Source organism: Ovis canadensis, chromosome 19, assembly GCF_042477335.2.
Source record: "Ovis canadensis isolate MfBH-ARS-UI-01 breed Bighorn chromosome 19, ARS-UI_OviCan_v2, whole genome shotgun sequence".
Classification (NCBI taxonomy): domain Eukaryota; kingdom Metazoa; phylum Chordata; class Mammalia; order Artiodactyla; family Bovidae; genus Ovis; species Ovis canadensis.
The window spans coordinates 52191670-52212556 of NC_091263.1; the positions used below are offsets into that span (position 1 = coordinate 52191670).

Sequence of the window (20887 nt, forward strand, 5' to 3'; positions counted from 1 at the left end):
TGCTCTCTTCATGCTGGTATCTGATGCTGAAAGAAAAGACTTCCTTCAGCCTGTTTCCACGGTGGTACACTTGCAGTTTATCAAGTTTATTATGACGTTCGTTTACATAAAAGCATTACAAACTGTAAACAGTATACTCAACATGTGCTTCTCAGTGCATCACTACCAGTGTTGGTAGAAACCTGCCGACACATAGTTGCTGGGGCCACTTAAGCCACATTCATACTCCAAACTGATGATATCACTTATGTTTGCTACATACTAAGACTACATAGAATGATGATTTTGAGCCTTGCTTCTCTGATTTTTGACCAGTGAGAGTTATTTTAAATTTGATGGAAGGCTTAGAAACCCAAAGCAACTCATGATGCCAAAGGAGGCTTCCAGCTTGCAGACTGTCACCAACTCCCTCCCACCACCCAATAAATTTCTGGGAAAAAAATGCATGGCTGCCATCTAAATGTAAAAAGACAGTTCAAAGTCACTTATCCAGCTCTGCTGTAATGCAGGTCAGGCTAATGCTGGGCTGCCGTTCCTGCCCTGTTAGCTCCTACTACCTACCTGGCCCCGTGGCTGCTGGAAGTTTCCTGTCCAGGTCCTACATCTATCTGTACTGTATACCTGGGGCTGATGGTAAGCAGATTCTGTTAATCTAGGAGAAGCCATTCAAAGAATTAAAGTCTTATGTTTGAGGTTTTCCTCTTGAAGGGTACACATCCCAATACAAAAATAAGATTTTCATCAAATGATAGTTTCCTTTGCTAAGGGTTATGTGTTTAGTCCCTTTTAAATATTGGTAAGCTTTTTTCCTTTTGGTCAGTGTTTTTACTCAAACCTGGAAACTTCTCACTTTCATAAAACAAAATCTCATTCATAATGTACTCTTCAAGTAGAAAGTGCATCACTGGGATGAACAATCGTATGAATATTTAACTTTCAAAATATTTATTTTAACTTTCAAAATATTTATTGCAAAATGGAGTCTTAAAGGAAAGCAGATACACATCAAAACGACATGACACCAACCTGGACTTCTGAATGTATCGTAGACTTTGTGTTGGAATATCAAATTCCAGTGACAGTCAATCACTGAGTAGTCTTACCACACCACAGTAAACTTTAATCTTCCATACAATAGCATAGAAGATCTTGGCATCAGACTTTCTTAGAATAACACTGCGATGGAATAACTAAGAAAAATGTTTTGAGAAAGAAGAGCTGTAGGTGAAATTTTAATTTACTACTAGTCTTTTAGGAAAGGAAATACTGTCAAAAACTGGGTGTTATTAAGTTTCTGGTGGAACTATTTGCGTGGCGGGAAGAGAGATGCAGAGTAGAGCACACGCTTGGGAAAACGAGAGAGCAGGGGGCTGGGATGAACCGAGACGGTGGCACTGACGCGCAGCGGGAAGCCGCAGTGTAACGGAGCTCGGAGGGAGGGGGTGTGTGTGCACTTACAGCTCTTCCGCTGCTGTGCAGCAAAAACTAACACAACGCTGCAAAGCAGCAGGCTCCAATAATGCTTTTTAAAAAAGCAAAAACACAATTAAAACATGAGGACAAACCTTAACATTTCTCAAAAGGAAAAATGGAGGACAAAAAAGACTAATTATTACTGTTAGACTAATACAGATGAAAATACTGAGGTATCACCTCATGCCAATCAGAAGGGGTATCATTAAAAAATCTACAATCAGTCAAGTCAAAGAGGGTGTGGAGAAAAAGAAACGCTGCCACCGTGTTTTCAGCGAATGTAACCTGGTAATAGAAGGGAAAAAAACAGTATGGAGATTCTTAAACTAAAAATAGGTCTACCACATAATCTGGCCTTCTCACTCCTGGTTTCTCTTTAGTCTCTCCAAGTTAACAAATGTAGTTCCAGATGACACCTACGTCCCAACATTCACTGCAGCAATATTTATCACCAGCCACAGCTGCAAGCCCCCAGAGTTCATGCTCAGAGATGTATGGATAAACGTGGTAAACATGTGTGTGTAGAACATACATATACACACAAAAACACATACACACTGGAATAGGACCTGCCAATCAAAAAGCAGGCAAAATGCCTTTTCCAACGATGTGAATGATCTTAAGTGACCATCTTGTGGTGATGATCTTAATTAGGTACAGGAAGTCAGACAGAGAGGGACCAACACCTTATGAAAACTCCTATGTGCAGAATCTAAAAACTGGTACCAGTGAACACATTTACAAACCGAGTTTTCTAAATTACAAGGTTGGGGTTAACAAGCACAGTCCTATACATAGAATATGTGGGGTTCCCACGGATAGTCTCCTACGCATCCCCAGCATCGCACCTGAGGTATCTGTCTGTGGGGGGCAGGATAAGGGGAAAGATAATGAGACAGAAGCCCTGGCACACTGCACTCCTACAGGTGCAGAGCTCTTGGAGGATCCAGTTGCCAAAGACAAGAGCAGGGCCTGAGGTGATGCTGCTGCCTTGTGGACCCTTCCTGCAACAACAACACAACTGCAAGCACCTTCAAGTGTCCATTTTCAGATGGGTGGATAAACATGGTAAAACAAGCATAGTCACACATATAAATGCATATACACACTCATGCATGAGCAAATATTCCCTGGAATAACACAGAGAAATAAAAAAGCATGAAAACTCTTCCAGCAACTACAGATATACTGATGAATATCCTAAGGGAAGGACGGCAGAGAGGACCAACAGCCTAGGAGAACTCTTTGGTGCCTAAACGTTGGTATCAATGAATACATTTCTCAACTGAATTTTGTAAATTAGGAACTTGGTATTCACAGAGGGACGGTCATAAATATGTACAATAATAATCCACAAAGAGCAAGCATATAGCACAAGCAATTCTGCTCAGCAGCCTTTAACTACCATCAGGGCCAGACAATTCCAAGAGGAAGACATATATGGAAGTGAATCACGTGGCTGTACACCCAAAACCACTGGACACGAAATGAACTGTATCCACCGCACAAGAAAGACTAACTTTCAAAAGAAACCAAATGTGAAGTCTTCTTAGGCCTGGGGGCCTTGGACAACTCTCACACCCCAGGAACCTGAGCAGCCGTGGCACTCAAGGCCAGACTGAGCTGAACTGAAGAAACTTGGGAGGAGGCACCTTGGATCTAGAGGGCCTGGACCACAGGGGATGGGACCCCACTCACCAATGCAGGTGGGCTGTCCCACAGCTCAACCAAGCCTCACAGGCCCCCAAAAAAGGTGGACCCTCTAGGCTGAGAGCTCTGTGGCACCTGGTCTCCAGTCTGCGAGGTGGGTTCCCACCACAGCCTCCTACCTCCACATATTCCCACCCAGCTTCCACGGTATCCCCAGCATCGCCTTCGTTGCTGGCGTGGGATTTGTCTGGGTGGTGCAGATAACAGGGAAGATTAAGGAGAACCCAAGCCCTGGCACATGCCACTCTCATCTACAACCCAGGAAACACAACTTTTCTTTATGGCTCTCGATGCCAGGAAAACCTCATATGGGCCTGAGAAAGTGCTGCTGCCTTGTGGACACTTCTAGTAACAGCAGCTTAAAAATCAGTGCTTTGGAGCACTTCAGATTCACAAACCTTGTGAGGCAGGGACACCTCTCATGCAATGTGTAATTGGAGAGCATATCAAAACACAGGGGACATTCAAGAAGATAATCTCAAAGGTCACTTTAAAGCACATTAGTGTTGTTGTTTTTTTTTTCTTTTATTTGGAAAGCACAGGAAAAAGGCTCCAGATCGCTAATTAATAACAACTGAACTTCAAAACCATAAAGAGGTACCTACCACCTCCCACCATTCACAAAAACACCACCGACAATAAATGCTGCAGAGGGTCTGGAGAAACCAGAACCCTCCCACGTTTTCTTCGGGTAATGTCAAGTGGGAACAGCTGGGACACAAAACTGCAGGGAGCTTCCTTCAAAATCTAAATAGGAGCTACCACGGTATCTGGCCATTTCAATGCTGGGACTCTGCAAGATCAACCAAAAAAGACAACTACACACCCCAGTGTTCACTGCACCAATATTTATCACAGGCCAAGACTGTATGCACACCTAGAGGTCATTTTCAGAGATGAGTGATAAGTATGTGGGACACACACACAGAGACACACACATCCATATACACATATGCACTGGCATAAAAGCATGCAGTATGCAGCAAATGAATGGAAATGCTGATGCTCCTAAGTGAAGCATGTCAGAGAAGGAACAATTGCCTCAGAAAATTCCATTGGGTATGATCTAAAAATCTGATAACCAACGCACACATTTATCAACCAAGTTTTGTACATTAGAAACTTGGGATTAACATACAGACCGTCATACACATACAATAAATAATCCACAAGGCCCTAGCATGTAGCAAAAGGAATTCTGCTCAGCAGTCTCTACCTACCTACAGGGCAGAACAATTCCCAGAAGAGGACATAAATGTACCAGTGAATTAGGTGGCTGTATACCCAAAGCAAACATGATGCTGGGGAAGACTTGTATCCTCCATGCAAGAAAAATTAACCTTCAAATAAAACCAAATGTGAGCAGTATTCCCCTCAGTCCTGGGGTCACTGGTCTCTCACACCCCAGGAGCCTGAGAACCCTTGGGACCCAAGGTTGGACTGAACTGGAGCTGAGGCAGCTGGGGAGGGGGTACCAAAACGAAGTCTTGCTTGAACCTGGAGTGGCTGGTCCCTGGCGGATGGGACCCCATGCTCCAGATCCAGCTGGGCCACCCCAAAGCTCACTCAAGCTCAGTACGCTGAAAAGAGTGGGCCCTCTAGGCTGAGAGGGCTTTGAATAGGCATCTGGTCTCCAGTCTCCTCAAGATGGGTTCCCACAACAGTTTCTTACCACGGCACTTTCCCCACGTGACTTCGACAGCATCCCCAGCATCGCCTTCTGTGGAGGCTTTGCATTTGTCTGGGCGGTGCACATAAAGGGGAAGATGTAATGAGACCCGAGCCCTGGCACATTCCACTCTCATCTACAACCAGGGAACACAACTTTTCTCTAGGGCTCTGGTTGCCAGGAAACCCCCATATGAGCCTGAGAAAGTGCTGCCCGCTTATGGACACTTCTAGTAACAACAGCTTAAAAATCTGCTTTCAGTTCAGTTGCTCAGTCGTGTCCGACTCTTTGCGACCCCATGAATTGCAGCATGCCAGGCCTCCCTGTCCATCACCAACTCCTAGAGTTCACCCAGACTCACGTCCATCGAGTTGGTGATGGCATCCAGCCATCTCATCCTCTGTCGTCCCCTTCTCCTTCTGCCCCCAATCCCTCCCAGCATCAGAGTCTTTTCCAATGAGTCAACTCTTCACATGAGGGGGCCAAACTACTAAAGTTTCAGCCCTAGTATCATTCCCTCCAAAGAACATCCAGGACTGATCTCCTTTAGGATAGACTGCTTGGATCTTGCAGTCCAAGGGACTCTCAATCAATTCTTCGGTGCTCAGCTTTCTTCACAGTCCAACTTTCACATCCATACATGACCACTGGAAAAACCATAGCCTTGACTAAACAAACCTTTGTTGGCAAAGTAATGTCTCTGCTTTTCAATATGCTATCTAGGTTGGTCATAACTTTCCTTCCAAGGAGCAAGTGTCTTTTAATTTCATGGCTGCAATCACCATCTGTAGTGATTTTGGAGCCCAAAATGATAAAGTCTGACACTGTTTCCACTGTCCCCCCATCTATTTCCCATGGAGTGATGGGACCAGATGCCATGATCTTTGTTTTCTGAATGTTGAGCTTTAAGCCAACTTTTTCTCTCCCACTTTCACTTTCATCAAGAGGCTTTTAGAGCACTTCAAATTCACGAGGTTTGTGGGGCTGTTGGGACACTTCTTAAGCAATGTGCTGGGGTTGGTAATTGGAGAGCATAACAAAACACAGGGAAGTTTGAAGACAATTTCAAGAGGTTACTTTAAGACACATGAATGTGGTTTTTCTTTTTTATCGAAAGGATAGGAAACAGGCTTCAAGTCGCTAATGGATAGAGAACTGCAATCAAAACTATGAGTTGCCGTCTCCCACCACTCCGAATGGTCGTTACCAAAAAGACTGCTGACAATAAATGCTGCAGAGGGCCTTGAGAAACCAGAACGGTCACACATTTGCTTTGGGTAATGTCAACTGGAAACAGCCAGGACACAGAACAGCAGGGAGCTTCCTTCAAAAAGTAAATAGGCACTACCACAGTGTCTTGCCTTTACAATGCTGGGTGGGACTCTGCAGGTGGAAAACATATCACCTGAAAAGACACCACACCTGTGTTCCCTGCAACAACGGTATCACATGCCAAGGCTGCATGCACACAGAGCCCATTTTCAGAGATGGATGGGTGAGCACGTGGTGTGCAACACAGACGTCCGTATACACACATTCACTGGCATGACACCACCATCAAAAAGTATGCAAAATGTCTTTTCCAGCAACACGAACAGAGATGCTGACAACAGGCACAGCAACTCAGAGAAGAAACAATTGCCTCAGTAAGCTCCACTGGTACAGTTTAGAGGGTACAGTCTAAAAACAGATATCAACCGAGCTTTGTAATTAGAAGCTTGGGATTAAGATGGGGACACTCATATACATACCAATAAATAATGCACAAGGACCTCAAATATAGCAGAGGGAATTCTACTCAGCTGCCTCTACCTACCTACAGGGCAAAATAATTCCTAGAAGACGACATACATGTATAAGGGAATCAGGTGTCTGTCTATCCTAACCAAAGGCAACACTGGAAATGGTTTCTATCCACCATGCTAGAAGACAACTTTTAAAGAAACCAAAGATGAACATTATTCCCCTCAGTCCAGGGGCCCCTGGGCACCCTCTTAGCCCAGGAGCCTGAGCACCCTTTGGACCCAAGGCTGGACTGAGCTGGAGCTGAGGCAGCTGGGGAGGGCGCACCAAAAGGAGCCCTCCTCGGACCTGCAGTGCCCGGTCCACGGAGGACAGGACCCCACGCTCAGGATCCAGGCAGCCAGTCCCACAGCTCAGCCAAGCCTCACATGACCCAAGAATGGTGGACCCTCAAGGTGGACCCAGGTGCCTGTGCACCTGGTCCCGTCTCCCAGATGTGGGATCCCACCACAGCCTCTTCCCTCCTCATCTCTCCACCTGACTACCACTCATCGCAGGCACTGCTTCTGTGTAGGCTTGGGATTTCTCTGGGGTGTGCAGATAAGGGGGAAGACATAAAGAGATTCGAGCTCTGGCAATTTCCACTCTCATTTATAACCAGGGAATATGACTGTTCTCTAGGACCCTGGGTTCCCAGGAAACCTCAAATGGTTCTGAGAAAGTGCTGCCACCTTGTGGACACTTCTCATAACAATAGCTTAAAATCTATGCTTTCGAGCACTTCAAATATGCACTCATCTCACACGCTGCTAAGTAATGCCCCAAATTCTCCAAGCCAGGCTCCAAAAGTATGTGAACCAAGAAATTCCAGATGTTCAAGCTGTATCTGGAAAAGGAGAGGAACCAGACATCAAATTGCCAACATCCACTGGATCATAGAAAAAGCAAGAGAATTAAAGAAAAACATTTACTTTTGCGTCACTGACTACGCCAATGCCTTTGGGTGGATCACAACAAACTGTGGACAGTTCTTAAAGAAATAGGAATACAAGACCACCTTACTTGCGTCCTGAGAAATCTGTATGCAGATCAAGAAGCAACAGTTAGAACCAGACATGGAACAATGGACTGGTTCCAAATTGGGAAAGGAGTACGTCAAGGCTATATATTATCATCCTGCTTGTTTAACTTATATACAGAGTACATCATGAGAAATATCAATAACCTCAGATATGCAGATGACACCACCCTTATGGCAGAAAGTGAAGAGGAACTAAAGAGCCTCTTGATGAAAGTGAAAGAGGAGAGTGAAAAAGTTGGCTTAAAGCTCAACATTCAAAACATGAAGATCATGGCATCCGGTCCCATCATTTCATGGCAAAGAGACTGGCAAACAATGGAAACCATAACAGACTTTATTTTCTTGGACTCTAAAATCACTACAGATGGTGACTATAACCATGAAATTAAAAGACGCTTGCTCCTTGGAAGAAAAGCTATGCCCGACCTAGACAGCATATTAAAAAGCAGAGACAATACTTTACCAACAAAGGCCCATCTAGTCAAAGCTTTGGTTTTTCCAGTAGTCATGTACGGATGTGAGAGTTGGACCATGAAGAAGGCTGAGGGTGGAAAAATTTATACTTTTGAACTGTGGTGTTGGAGAAGACTGTTGAGAGGCCTTTGGTCTGTAAGATCAAACCAGTCCATCCTAAAGGAAATCTGTCCTAAATATTCACTGGAAGGACTGATGTTGAAGCTGAAGCTCCAGTACTTTGGCCACCTGATGGAAGGAACTGACTCATTAGAAAAGACCCGGATGCTGGGAAAGACTGAAGGCAGGAGGAGAAGGGGATGGCAGAGGATGAGATGGTTGGATGGCATCACTGACTTGATGGACATGAGCTTGAGCAGGCTCCAGGAGTTGACAATGGACAGGGAAGCCTGCTGTGCTGCAGTCCATGGGGTTGCAAAGAGTTGGACATGACTGAGCGACTGAACTAAACCGGGGGGATGTAGGGGACACCTCTCCTAAAGCAGTGTGCTGGGTGGGTAATCAGAGAGCGTATCAAAACAAAGGGAACCTTCAAGAAGACAATCTCAAGAGGTCACTTTAAGGCCTATTAATGTTTCTTTTTTTCTTTTGCTTGGAAAGCACAGGATACAGGCTCCAGATTTCTAACCGACAACCACACATCGAAACTTAATGAGGTACTACCTCCTACCACTCAGAATGCTCATTCACTAAAAGACTACAGACACGCTGGAGAGGACCTGGACAAACGGCAACCCTCAACATCTCCTTTGGGAACTGTCAACTGGAGAAAGCCAGGACACAGAACAGGAGGGAGCTTCTGCCAAACACTTGATAGGACCTATCACATTATGTATTCTTCTCAATGCTGGGACTGCGCAGGTAGAGACCATATCACCCGCAGAGACACCTACACTCCAGTGTTCACTGCACCAATACTTATCACAGGCCAGGACTGCACGCACACAAAGTGTCCATTTTCAGAGACAGACGGATAAACACGTGGCACACACACACCCTTCTTCACATATTCCCTGGCATATGACACAGCAATCACAAAGCATGCAAATGCCTTTCCAGCAACACGAACAGACAAGCTGCTGATCTTAAGGGAAGCTGGTCAGAGCAGGAGCGACTGCCTAACAAAGCTTTGCTGAGGACAATCTAAAAGTTCATACCTATGACCACGTTTATCAACCGAGTTTTATAAATTAGAAGCTTGATATTAACAGAGTGACAGTCATATACATACAATAAAAATGCACAAGGACCTAGCATACAGCAGAGGGAATTCTACTCAGCAGCCTCAACCTACAGGGCAAAACAGTTCCAAGAGGAAGACACTCATGTGTAAGTCAACCAGGTGGCTGGACACCCAAACCAAACACAACACTGGAAATGAATTCTATCCACCACCCAAGAAATGTTAGCGTTCAAAAGAACCCAAATGTGAACAGTATTCCACTCAGTCCTGGGGTCCCTGGGCACCCTCACAGCCCAGGAGCCTGAGTAGCCTTGGGACCAAGGCTGGACTGGGCTGGAGCTAAGGCAGTGGGGGAGGATGTACCAAAAAGAAGTCCTCCTAGGACCTGGACACCCTGGTCCATAAGCATGGGATGCCACGCTCCAGACCCAGGCGGGCCATCCCACAGCTCAACCAAGTCTAGTATGCCCAAAAAGGGTAGACCCTCTTGGCAGAGAGAGCTCTGAATAGGCACCTCGTCTCCAGTCTCCTCAAGGTGGATATCCACCACAGCCTCTTACACCGTGGATCTCCCACCTGACTACCACAGCATGGCCAGCATCACGTTCTGTGCAGGCTTTGGATTTGTCTGGGGTCGTGCAGATAAGGGAGAAGATGTAAACAGACCCAGGCCCTGGCACATTCCATTCATCTACAACCCAGGAACATGACTTTTCTATAGGGCTCTGGTTGCCAGGAAAACATCAAATGGCCCTGACAAAGTGCTGCCGCCTTATGGACACTTCTAGTAACAACAGCTTAAAAATAAATGCTTCAGAGCACTTCAAATTCACAAATTTTGAAGTGTGGGGCTGTAGGGACACCTCTCCTGAAACAATGCTTTGGGGTGGATAATCAGAGAGCATATCGAAACAAAGGGAACCTTCAAAAAGACAATCTCAGGAACTCACTTTAAAGCACAATAGTGCTTTTGTCTGTTTGCTTGTTTGGAAAGAACAAGAAACAGGCTCCAGATCGTTAATTAGTAGAAAACTGCACATCAAAACCATAGTGAGGTACCAGCTCCCGCCACTCCCAACGGTCATTCACAAAAACACTACTGACAGTAAGTGTTGAGGAGGGGCCGGAGAAACCAGAACCCTCCCACATTTGTTTCGGGAAATATCAACTGGGGACAGCAAGGACAAAGTACAGGAGGGAGCTCCCTTCAAACAGTAGATAGGAGCTACGTATCTATCCTTCTCAACTCTGCAGGTGGAGAGCAGATCATCCGATAAGATACCTACACCCCAGTGTCCACTGCACCAATATTTATCACAGCCCAAGACTGCATGCACACACAGAGTCCATTTTCAGAGATGGATGGATGAACACGTGCTACACACATATACACACACACACATTCACATACACATATTCACTGGCGTATGACTCAGCAATCAGAAAGTATGCAGAGTACCTTTTCCAGCGAGATGCACAGACGTTTCGATGATCCTAATGGTAGCTAGTCAGACAAGGAACAGTTGCCTAAGAAAACTCTATTGGGTACAATGAGAAAGTCGATACCAATGATCACATTTATCAACCAAGTTTTATCAACAAGGTTGGGATTAATAGAGGGACAGTCATATACATCCAATAAAAAATGCACAAGGACCTAGCATATTGTACGTGGGTTTTTACTCTGCAGCCTCTATCTACCCAGAAAAACAGTTCCAAGAGCAAGACATTTATGCATAAGTGAGTGCAATGGCTGTACACCCAAAAGAAACAGGACGCTGCAAATGAACTGCATCCACCATGCAAGAAACATTAACTTTCAAAAGAAACCAAATATGAACGGTCTTCCACCCAGTCCAGGGCCCCTCGGCTCTAACAGTCCAGGAGCCTGAGCACCCCGGGGACCCAAGGCCAGACTGGGCTGGAGCTGAGGCAGCTGGAGACGGTGCACCGAAAGGAGCCCTCCTCAAACCTGGAGGGCCTGGGCCGTGGGGAAGGGACTTCACGCTAGAGATCCAGGCAGGCTGTCCCACAGCTCAGCCAAGCCTAGAACACCCCAAAACGGTGGGCTCTCTAGGCAGAGAGAGCTCCAAGTAGGCTGTTGGTTCCAGTCTCCCCGAGATGGGTTCCCACCACAGCCTCTTACTTCGGCATGTCCCCAAGTGGCTACCACAGCATCCCCAGAATCGCTTTCTTCACAGGCTTGAGATTTGTCTGGGGTGGTACAGATAAAGGGGAAGATGTATGGAGACCCAGGCCCTGGCACATTCCATTCATCTACAACCCAGAAACACAACTTGTCTCTAGGGCTCTGGTTGCCAGTGAAAGTTGCTCAGTCATGTCTGACTGTTTGTGACCCCATGGGCTAAACAGTCCATGGAATTCTTCAGGCCAGAATACTGGAGTGGGTAGCCTTTCCCACCTCCAGAGGATCTTCCCAACCCAGGGATCAAACTCAGGTGTCCGGCATTGCAGGCAGATTCTTTACCAGCTGAACCATAAGGGAAGTGTCCACAAGACGGCAGGCCTTCTAATGGGTCTGAGAAAGTGCTGCCCCCTTGTGGGCACTTCTGGTAACAACAGCTTAAAAATCAGTGTTTTGGAGCACTTCAAATGCACAAAGCTTGTGGGGCTGTAGAGATCCCTCTCCTCAAGCAATGTGCTGGGGGAGGTAATCGGAGCATATCAAAACACACGGAACCTTCAAGAAGACACTCTCAAGAGGTCACCTTAAAGCACGGGAAACAGGTTCCAGATCGCTCATTAGTGGAGAACTGCACATCAAAACTACAATGAGGTACTACCTCCCACCACTCAAAACAGTCATTCACAAAAACACCACCAACAATAAATGCTGCAGAGGGCCTGGAGAAACCAGAACCCTTTCACATTTTCTTTGGGTAACAACAACTGGGAACAGCCAGGACACAGAACAGGAGGAAGCCTCCTCCAAAAACTAAATGGGAGCTACCACAATCTCTGGCCTTCTCAATGCTGGGCCTCTGCAGATGGAGAACAGATCACCTGATAAGACACCTATGCTCCAGTGTTCACTGCACCGATATTTATCACAGCCCAAGTCTGTATTACTTTGCCAACAAAGGTCCATGTGGTCAAAGCTATGGTTTTTCCAGTAGTCAGGTATAGATGTGAGAGTTGGACTATAAAGCGCCGAAGAATTGATGCTTTTGAACTGTGGTGTTGGAGAAGACTCTTGAGAGTCCCTTGGACTGCAAGGAGATCCAACCAGTCCTTCCTAAAGGAAATCAGTCCTGAATACTCATTGGAAGGACTGATGCTAAAGCTGAAACTCCAATACTTTGGCCAATACTGATGCGAAGAATGGACTCATTTGAAAAGACCCTGATGCTGGGAATGACTGAAGTGGGAGGAGAAAGGGATGACAGAGGACAAGATCCTTGGATGGCATCACCAACTTGATGGACATGAGTTTGAACAAGCTCCAGGAGTTGGTGATGGACAGGGAAGCCTGGCGTGCTACAGTCCATGGGGTTGCAAAGAGTCGGACACGACTGAGCAACTGAACTGAACTGAAGAACTGCGTGCACACATAGTGTCCACTTTCAGCGACAGATAAACATTTGGTACACATACATATATACACACGCACACATCCATATCCATATCTTCACTGGCATATGACGCAGCAATCAGAAAGTATGAAAAAAGTCTTTTCCAGCAACATAAACAGACATGCTGATGATGATCCTAAGGGAGGTCAGTCAGAGAAGGTCAGCTGTTTAACTCCATTGGGTACAATCTAAAAACTGATACCAATGAACATGCTCATAAATTCAGTTTTGTAAATTAGGAAGTAGGGATTATCATATGGACAGTCATAGACATACAGTAAATAATCCACAGGGACCTAGCCTTTAGCACAGGGAATTCTACTAAGCAGCCTGTAGTTACACACAGGTATAAGTGAATCAGGTGACTACACCTAAAACAAACCTGGAAATGAACTGTATCCACCATGCAAGGAAAATTAACTTTCAAAACAAACCAAATTGAAAGGTCTTCCACTCAGGCCTGGGGATCCTGGGCTGCTTTCATACCACAGAAGCCTGAGCAGACTTGGGACCCAAGGCCAGACTGAGCTGGAGCTGAGGGAGCTGGGGGCGATGTACCAAAAAGAAGCCCTCCTTGGACCTGGAGTGCCTGGTCCGTGGGGGATTGGACCCCACCATCCATCCAGACTGCTCCACAGCTCAGCCACAGTGTGCATGGTGTGTTCAGAAAACAGTGGACCCTCTAGGCTGAGAGAGCTCTGAATAGGCACGTGCTAGCCAGTCTCCCTGAGGTGGGTTCCCGCCTCAGCCTCCTACTTCAGCATCTCCCCACCTGACTACCAGGGCCTCCCCAGCACTGCCTTCTGCGCAGGCTTGGGCTTTGTCTGAGGCTGATACGGAGGAAGATGTAAGGAGGCCTGAGCCCTGGCACATTCCACGCTTATCTACAACCCAGGAACATGACTTTTCTCTAGGGCTCTGGGTGCCAAGTCCGAAAGCGGCCTGAGAAAGTCACGCTGCCTTGTTGATTCTTCCCAGAAGAATAACTTAAAAACGAGTGTTTAGTAGCACTTCAAACTGCAAGGCCTTTGGGGTGTCAGGGTTTTCCTGGTGGCTCAGGGGATACAGAATTCGCCTGCAGTTCCCGAGATGCATGAGATGAGGGCTCCATTCCTGGGTCAGGATGGTCCCCTGGAGGAGAGGAGGCGATCCACTCTGGTATTTATGTCCGTAGAACCCCATGGGCAGAGGAGTCTGCAGGGCTACAGCGCATAGGGTCACAGAGTTTACCATTACTGAAGTGAGAGAGCACATGGGGTGTGACGGCCATTCCTCTGTAAGCATATCCTTAGGTAGAAAACTGAAAACCAGTGCAAAACATGGTGAACCTTTAAGAGTTCAATTTATTGCAGACTGTTTGTTGTTGTTGTTGCTTTCCTTTTATTTGGAAGGCATATGAAAAGAGGCTCCAAGTCAGTTACCTTAGCAGAACTGCAAATTAAAACTGTAACGAAGTATCACTTCCCACCACTCAGATTGGCCATCGTCAAAAAGACCACCAATGTTAAATGTCAGAGGTGGCCTGGAGAAAAGATAACCCTCTTATGCCATTTGAAAGAATGTCAGTTGGTTACAGCCATGATAGATAACGGCTTCCCTCATGGCTCAGCTGGTAAAGAATCTGTCTGCAATGCAGGAGATCTGGGTTCGATCCCTGGGTTGGGAAGATTCCCCTGGAGAAGGGAAAGGCTACCCACTCCAGTATTCTGGCCTGGAGAATTCCATAGTCCATGGGTCGCAGAGACGGACTTGACTGAGCGACTTCCACTTCCTTATGATGGATAATAGTAGAGGGCTTCCTTAAAGAACTAAACACGGAGCTACAGCGCAACGCAGTCATCTCACTCCTGGGCCTCTCAGCGGAGAGAAGAGAAAAGACACATGCACCACAATATTCACTGGAGCAGCATTTACCCTAGCCAAGACCTAGAAGCAACCACAGTGTCCATCTTCAGACGGTGGTACATACATCAATGGAGCATGACTAAGCCCTATAAAGGAATGCAATAATGCCTTTTGCAGCTACAGGAATGCTACTGGACATTATCACACTACGTGGAGTAATTCCGAATGAGAAAGACAAATAAAAGATGATAGTACTCACATGTGGAATCTATAATATGGTGCAAGTGAACCTATCGCTAGAACAGACACAGACGCACAGTCATGGAGGTGAGGCTTCTGGCTGCCAAGGCTGAGAGACGGGGGATGGTGCAGTGAGGACCTGCGGTTAGGAGACGCCAAGCATTACATCCAGGATGAACAAACCCCAGGATCCTGTTGCGCAGCACAGGGAACTGCATTCCGTCTGCTGGGATAAACCGTAACAGAAAAGAGCGCACGTGTGCACACCCGAGTCACCCTGCTAGCCGGGAGACTGGCACGCCGCCGTGAACGCGCTGTGCTTCAGCTCAAAAAGGAAACAGGGTGCAGTTCACAGACAGAACTAGTGAACAGCAAAAACAGGTGGGGCGGGGAACCTGTTTTTGAAGATGACTAGGAGTTGACACTTGACATCAGTCCTTGATTTCAGGATGAAAAGACAGGAGGCTGTAATCCTGCATGTTCGTAATGCTCCAAAAACTCACAGTTGTTAATAACAAACCTCTTACCTTCAGAGCAGCTATGGGGAAATGAAGTTACATTCCTGTGTGAAAAACACGAAATGCTCCAGTAATCACTGGTTTTGGTTTTGAAGGCAGAGAGTCACAGGCGTACACTCTTCTTCCGTTTTTGAAGACCTACAAACGATATGAGCAATGTGCGACACGCTGTTGGAACAATATGGCGAGACCTTTAAAACTAGGAATAAAACTGCCATATGACCAAGAAATCTCACTGCTCGCCATAGACTCTGAGCGTTTAAATGTTCTTCTGATGAATTTGTGTGGGGGGGAAGTGGTCTGCCCGTCCTATTCCTCTGCCATCTTAGGACCACCCCCCACCCCGGGCATATACTCTGAGAAGATCACAATGGTAAAAGGCACACGTACCCCAGTGTTCACGGCAGCACTATTTACAACAGCCAGCACATGGATGCGACCTACACGTCCGAATGGATAAAGAAGCTGTGGTGTGGACATACGATGGGATATTACTCAGTCATAAAAGGCCATGCATTTGAGTCAGTTCTAGTGACACGGATGAACAGACAGCCTATTGCATACAGTAGTAAGCCAGAAAGAGAAAAGCAAGTAGCATACAGTAACGCGTGTATGAGAAATCTAGACAGACAGTCCTGATGAACCTACTTGCAGGGCAGCAATGGAGAGGCAGACACAGAGAACTCACTTGCGCACATGGTGCGGGAAGGAGAGGGAGGGACGAACTGAGAGAGCAGCATGGAGACACATCCGGGACCACATGCAGGAGATGGCCGGTGGGAATTGCTGTATAATGCGGGAGCTCAACCTCGTGATCTGTGACAACCTCGAGAGGTGCGATGGGTGGGAGGCAGGTTCAAGAGGGAAGGGGCATATGTACACCTTTGGCTGGTTCATGTCGACATATGGCGGAAATCAACAGAACATTGTAAAGCAATCATCCTTCAATTAAAATGCTTTGAGAAAGAGTGATAAAAAAAATATAAAGAATGCATGTCAGTTCAGTCCAGGCCAATATAACCCTGAAGTACATGGTCAAGGGGGAGGGAGATGTCCTGTCATTCAGAAATCTCTTGTAACGGCATCATCTTCCCTGTGTAGACTGGATGTAAGAAATAGAAGGTACAACTAGCTAGTGAATGAGTCAGCCTTCATTCCAGCAATCATGTATCATAAATCCTGACACTGCCTTGTAGAAGTGATCACTTAGTCAACACTACCAACAGGTGGCGCCCTGACAACTGTATCAACCCTCTCTGAACTGCTTTTCCAAAGAGCCTCTGCAATCACTGGGATTATTAGCACTGGTAAAACTCTATACTAGGTTTTTGAAGACTCTCAGTTCAGTTCAATTCAATCACTCAGTTGTGTCCGACTCTGCGATTCCATGAACCACAGCACGCCTGGCCTCTCTGACCATCACCAACTCCCGGAATCCACCCAAACCCATGTCCGTTGAGTCGGTGATGCCATCCAATCATCTCATCTTCTTTCGCCCCCTTCTCCTCCTGCCCTCCATCTTTCCCAGCATCAGGGTCTTTTCAAATGAGTCAGCTCTTCGCATTAGGTGACCAAAGTACTAACTGGAGTTTCAGCTTTAGCATCAGTCCTTCCAGTGAATATTCAGGACTGATTTCCTTTAGGATGGACTGGTTGGATCTTCTTGCAGTCCAAGAGACTCTCAAGAGTCTTCTCCAACACCACAGTTCAAAAGCACCAATTCTTCAGCACTCAGCTTTCTTTATAGTCCAACTCTCACATCCATACATGACCAACGGAAAAACCATAGCCTTGACTAGATGGACCTTTGTTGACAAAGTGATGTCTCTGCTTTTGAATATGCTGTCTAGGTTGGTCTTAACTTTCCTTCCAAGGAGTAAAGGTCTTTTAATTTCATGGCTGCAATCACCACCTGCAGCGATTTTGGAGCCTAGAAAAATAGCCAGTTTCCACTGTTTCCCCATCCATTTGCCATGAAGTGATGGGACCAGATGCCATGATCTTCGTTTTCTGAATGTTGAGCTTTAAGCCAACTTTTTCACTCTCCTCTTTCACTTTCATCAAGAGGCCCTTTAGTTCTTCGTCACTTTCTGCCATAAGGGTGGTGTCATCTGCGTATCTGAGGTGATTGATATTTCTCCCGGCAATCTTGATTTCAGCTTGTGCTTCTTCCAGCCCAGCATTTCTCATGATGTATTCTGCATGTAAGTTAAATAAGCAGGGTAACAATATACAGCCTTGACGGACTCCTTTCCCTATTTGGAACCAGTCTGTCGTTCCATGTCCAGTTCTAACTGTTGCTTCCCTGACCTGCATACAGGTTTCTCAAGAGGCAGGTTAGCTGGGTACTGGTAAAACTCTATACTAGGTTTTTGAGGACTCTACTTTTCTTGAAACCCTCTGGCTTAGAGGATATCTTTCATCTACACCTCAGGAACTCGGGGCCAAGATGATGTCCACGGTTCCCTATTGCCTTGGTTCTCTGCTGGCCGTTAAGTTTCCGTCCTCATTCAAAATGCCTTCTCAGTGAAGCTGCTCACTAACCAGTACTCACTGTGCTCACTGCCCTGAGAACTCTAAGCCACCATGTCCCGTGCACTCCAAACCTGAGCAGCTGGCTCTGACTCCCTCTCAACTCTAACGCCTCTGGAAAAGACAACCTGTACAGCAACAGCTCACTTCCCAAGCCTTCACTCCGGCGCTATTTTCCTCCACGCCACTTCTATCCACCATCAGGGTCTCACTCAGGACCGAGGAATCACAAACACCTCTGAACAGCCCTGCTTTTGAAAATGAAACCTGGACCGCCACTTGGACCCGACTGTCCTGTGCCTTTGTTTCCTGCCCTAGTCGTGTGTCAGCGTGCTAATTCTGGATCTGTCTTGGACAGAGAGAGCCCTTCTTCACTACTGGCCATATAAAACTGAACATGGACTGTGCTCCGTAACTCTGAACGAATCCCTAACCGGTCTGATCATAGACAAGTTACCTAGGAGGAGGATCATAAGATGTAAGAGGGAAAGTGCAAATACAACATCTTTAGGGGCCTGCGTGGACTTACATGGCAGCTCCCCGTTCTTCCTTGAGTACCCAGATGAGGCCGTCACTTGGCCACACTCATATTTTTAATTCTTCAGCAGTCTCCCTGCCCAAGCCAGGGTCTGATTTTTCATCTCAATACTGAGTCCAGTTATCCTGGAGAAAGAAGCAGAAGAAAAAAAAAAAAAAAAAACCACCTAAGTGGGTGGATAGGGTTGATAAATAAGATAAAACGATCTAAACCGTTAATTAAACCAACTCAACTGCATCCTTCTCTGCCTTCCCTGATGTCTCTGGTATTGCCTCTGTTTGTCTTCACCAAAACACTCTTTTCCAGGGTTTCATTTTGGGCTGTCTTCTCTCTCTGGCCATGGAGCATGGGCTTTAAGTTTGTGAAATCTTATGGAAAAGGAACATAGAAGATGGGGTGCTCATGCCTCTGTCAGACAGAGCTATGATTTCTTTCATGTGATCCTGAGACTCTATAGAAAGGAAAAAAGAAGATTAAGAACTGCTGCTCTGACAACCCTGAATTCAAAGGCTGGCACTATGGGACAGAGAGACTTAGCTTTTAAGAAGCTGCTCATCAGCAGGAGCAGTAGCACTGAAATACGTACTCTGTTAGGGGATTTGAGAGAGAGAAGGGATGCGAAGTGCTCACCACCACATCTGGGCCATCAGGCCTCCAAACCGATGAACATTATTTTAACTGATAACAAGTCAGATTGCTGCCTATTTCTCCTAGGTGAACTCATCCACTCCCAGTGAAAGGCAACCCTATGATTCTATTTTATGCTCAAATCTGTCTCTTAAGCTCCAGGCTGTACATATATATAGCCACTGGGTATTACACAGGCAACTCAAATTCATTGCAGTGGTTTTGTTCTCTATCACCATAGCAGGTATTTCATTTAAGGCTCAACCAACCTGGCCAAGCCAGAAATCTCTAAATTACCTTAGCCTCCCTCTTCCCCATATGAGACCTCAAAATCTGTTAGTTTTACCTTTAAAAGATCCTTGAATAAGTTTCCACTTTATCCACATGGTCACTGTCTTAATTTAGAAACTTAATAGCTGTTACCTGGATCACTACAACAGCTTTATCAATTATTTTTGTCCCAAGGTTCTCATCTGTCCATTCTGTCCTCACCTGCCCATTCTGACCTGGGAGGGTCCTATGTGGTAGAGATTAAAATATACATATTAGACTCATTTAATACATCCCACTTGCAACAGGAACAAGTGTTTCTTATGAGAAAGAGAGGATCGTGAGAGCAGACAATGGAGTCAGAAGGCACAGAACCTGAGGTCTGATTCAGGGCAGAGTTTTATGAGGAGGACTTGACGGGGTGGAGAGTAAAGGCTAAAGATAGAGATTAGGCAAGAGTGAAAATGTGAGAAAAAGGGAGAGAGATTTAAGTGCTTCTTTGATTTTCCACAGTCGCCAGTACAGATGTGAATGGCTTTTACCTTTGGCAGCTACAATGTGCTAGGATTGGTGTGAAATCTCTGGGCTCTGACAGTGACATCTGGTTAAACCGCAATGCTCCTAAGGATGCGGGCCCCCTGACATGTAAGGTCCTGAACAATCTGGGGCCATCTTCTCCAACCCTGTGGGCCCCCTTCCCTTTCAGCCAGAACCATCCTTCAGTCTGTGTGTCTTCACACCTATGCTGGCCCACTTTGCTCCCTCTGCCTAGAACGACCTCACCTGCCTTTCTGCCGGTTGATTCCTTCAGGTCAAGACCAAAACTGCCAATTCCCTGGTCGGTGAACTGGGATAATCTTCTGCTGTCCCAGTCAGGTTACCTGCAAGAGAACAGAAGTGAGAAAGGCATGAGAAGATGAGTGACTGAACCTTCTCCTGGGACGCTTAAGGGGGACATCCAAAGTGAAAGGAGTTATCTACAGGGAATTTATTAAGAATGAGTTTGAACAGTCAGCTGATCTAAGGATGGAATATAAGTCCATGGAGCAGGGCAGTGGGGACTGAAGCTAGCCTGACCCCTTTCTGTAATTACTCTCCTTTATTCCAGTCCACAAATCCATTGCTTCCCTTAGTCTTTTAAGCAACAAAAATAATTTGGAATTTTAAGAATGGTTTGCAAATGGTAAAAATGGCCAAATTTCTTGAGATGAAAGATTATGCTGTGCCTAATACTAATACACTTATATTGCCAGAGAACAAGGTATGTAAGAAAGAAAGAAAGAAACCAGACCCACTTGGGATAAAAACTTACCTCTCTCCTCAATATTCTGTAATAACCTAAATGGGAAACGAATTTGAAAAAGGATACCTGTATACATATAACTGAATCA

General features: G+C 46.0%; 1 long non-coding RNA gene across 1 annotated transcript; it reads right to left on the reverse strand.

The window, feature by feature from the left end:
* Window positions 1-14249: 14249 nt before the first annotated feature.
* LOC138424596 (uncharacterized) lies at window positions 14250-19534 on the reverse strand. Its single transcript, XR_011250880.1, has 5 exons — window positions 18833-19534; window positions 18591-18724; window positions 15539-15667; window positions 15031-15150; window positions 14250-14852 (listed from the first exon to the last, which is right to left on the reverse strand). It is a non-coding gene; the product is annotated as an uncharacterized lncRNA (long non-coding RNA).
* Between the last annotated feature and the right edge of the window lie 1353 nt (window positions 19535-20887).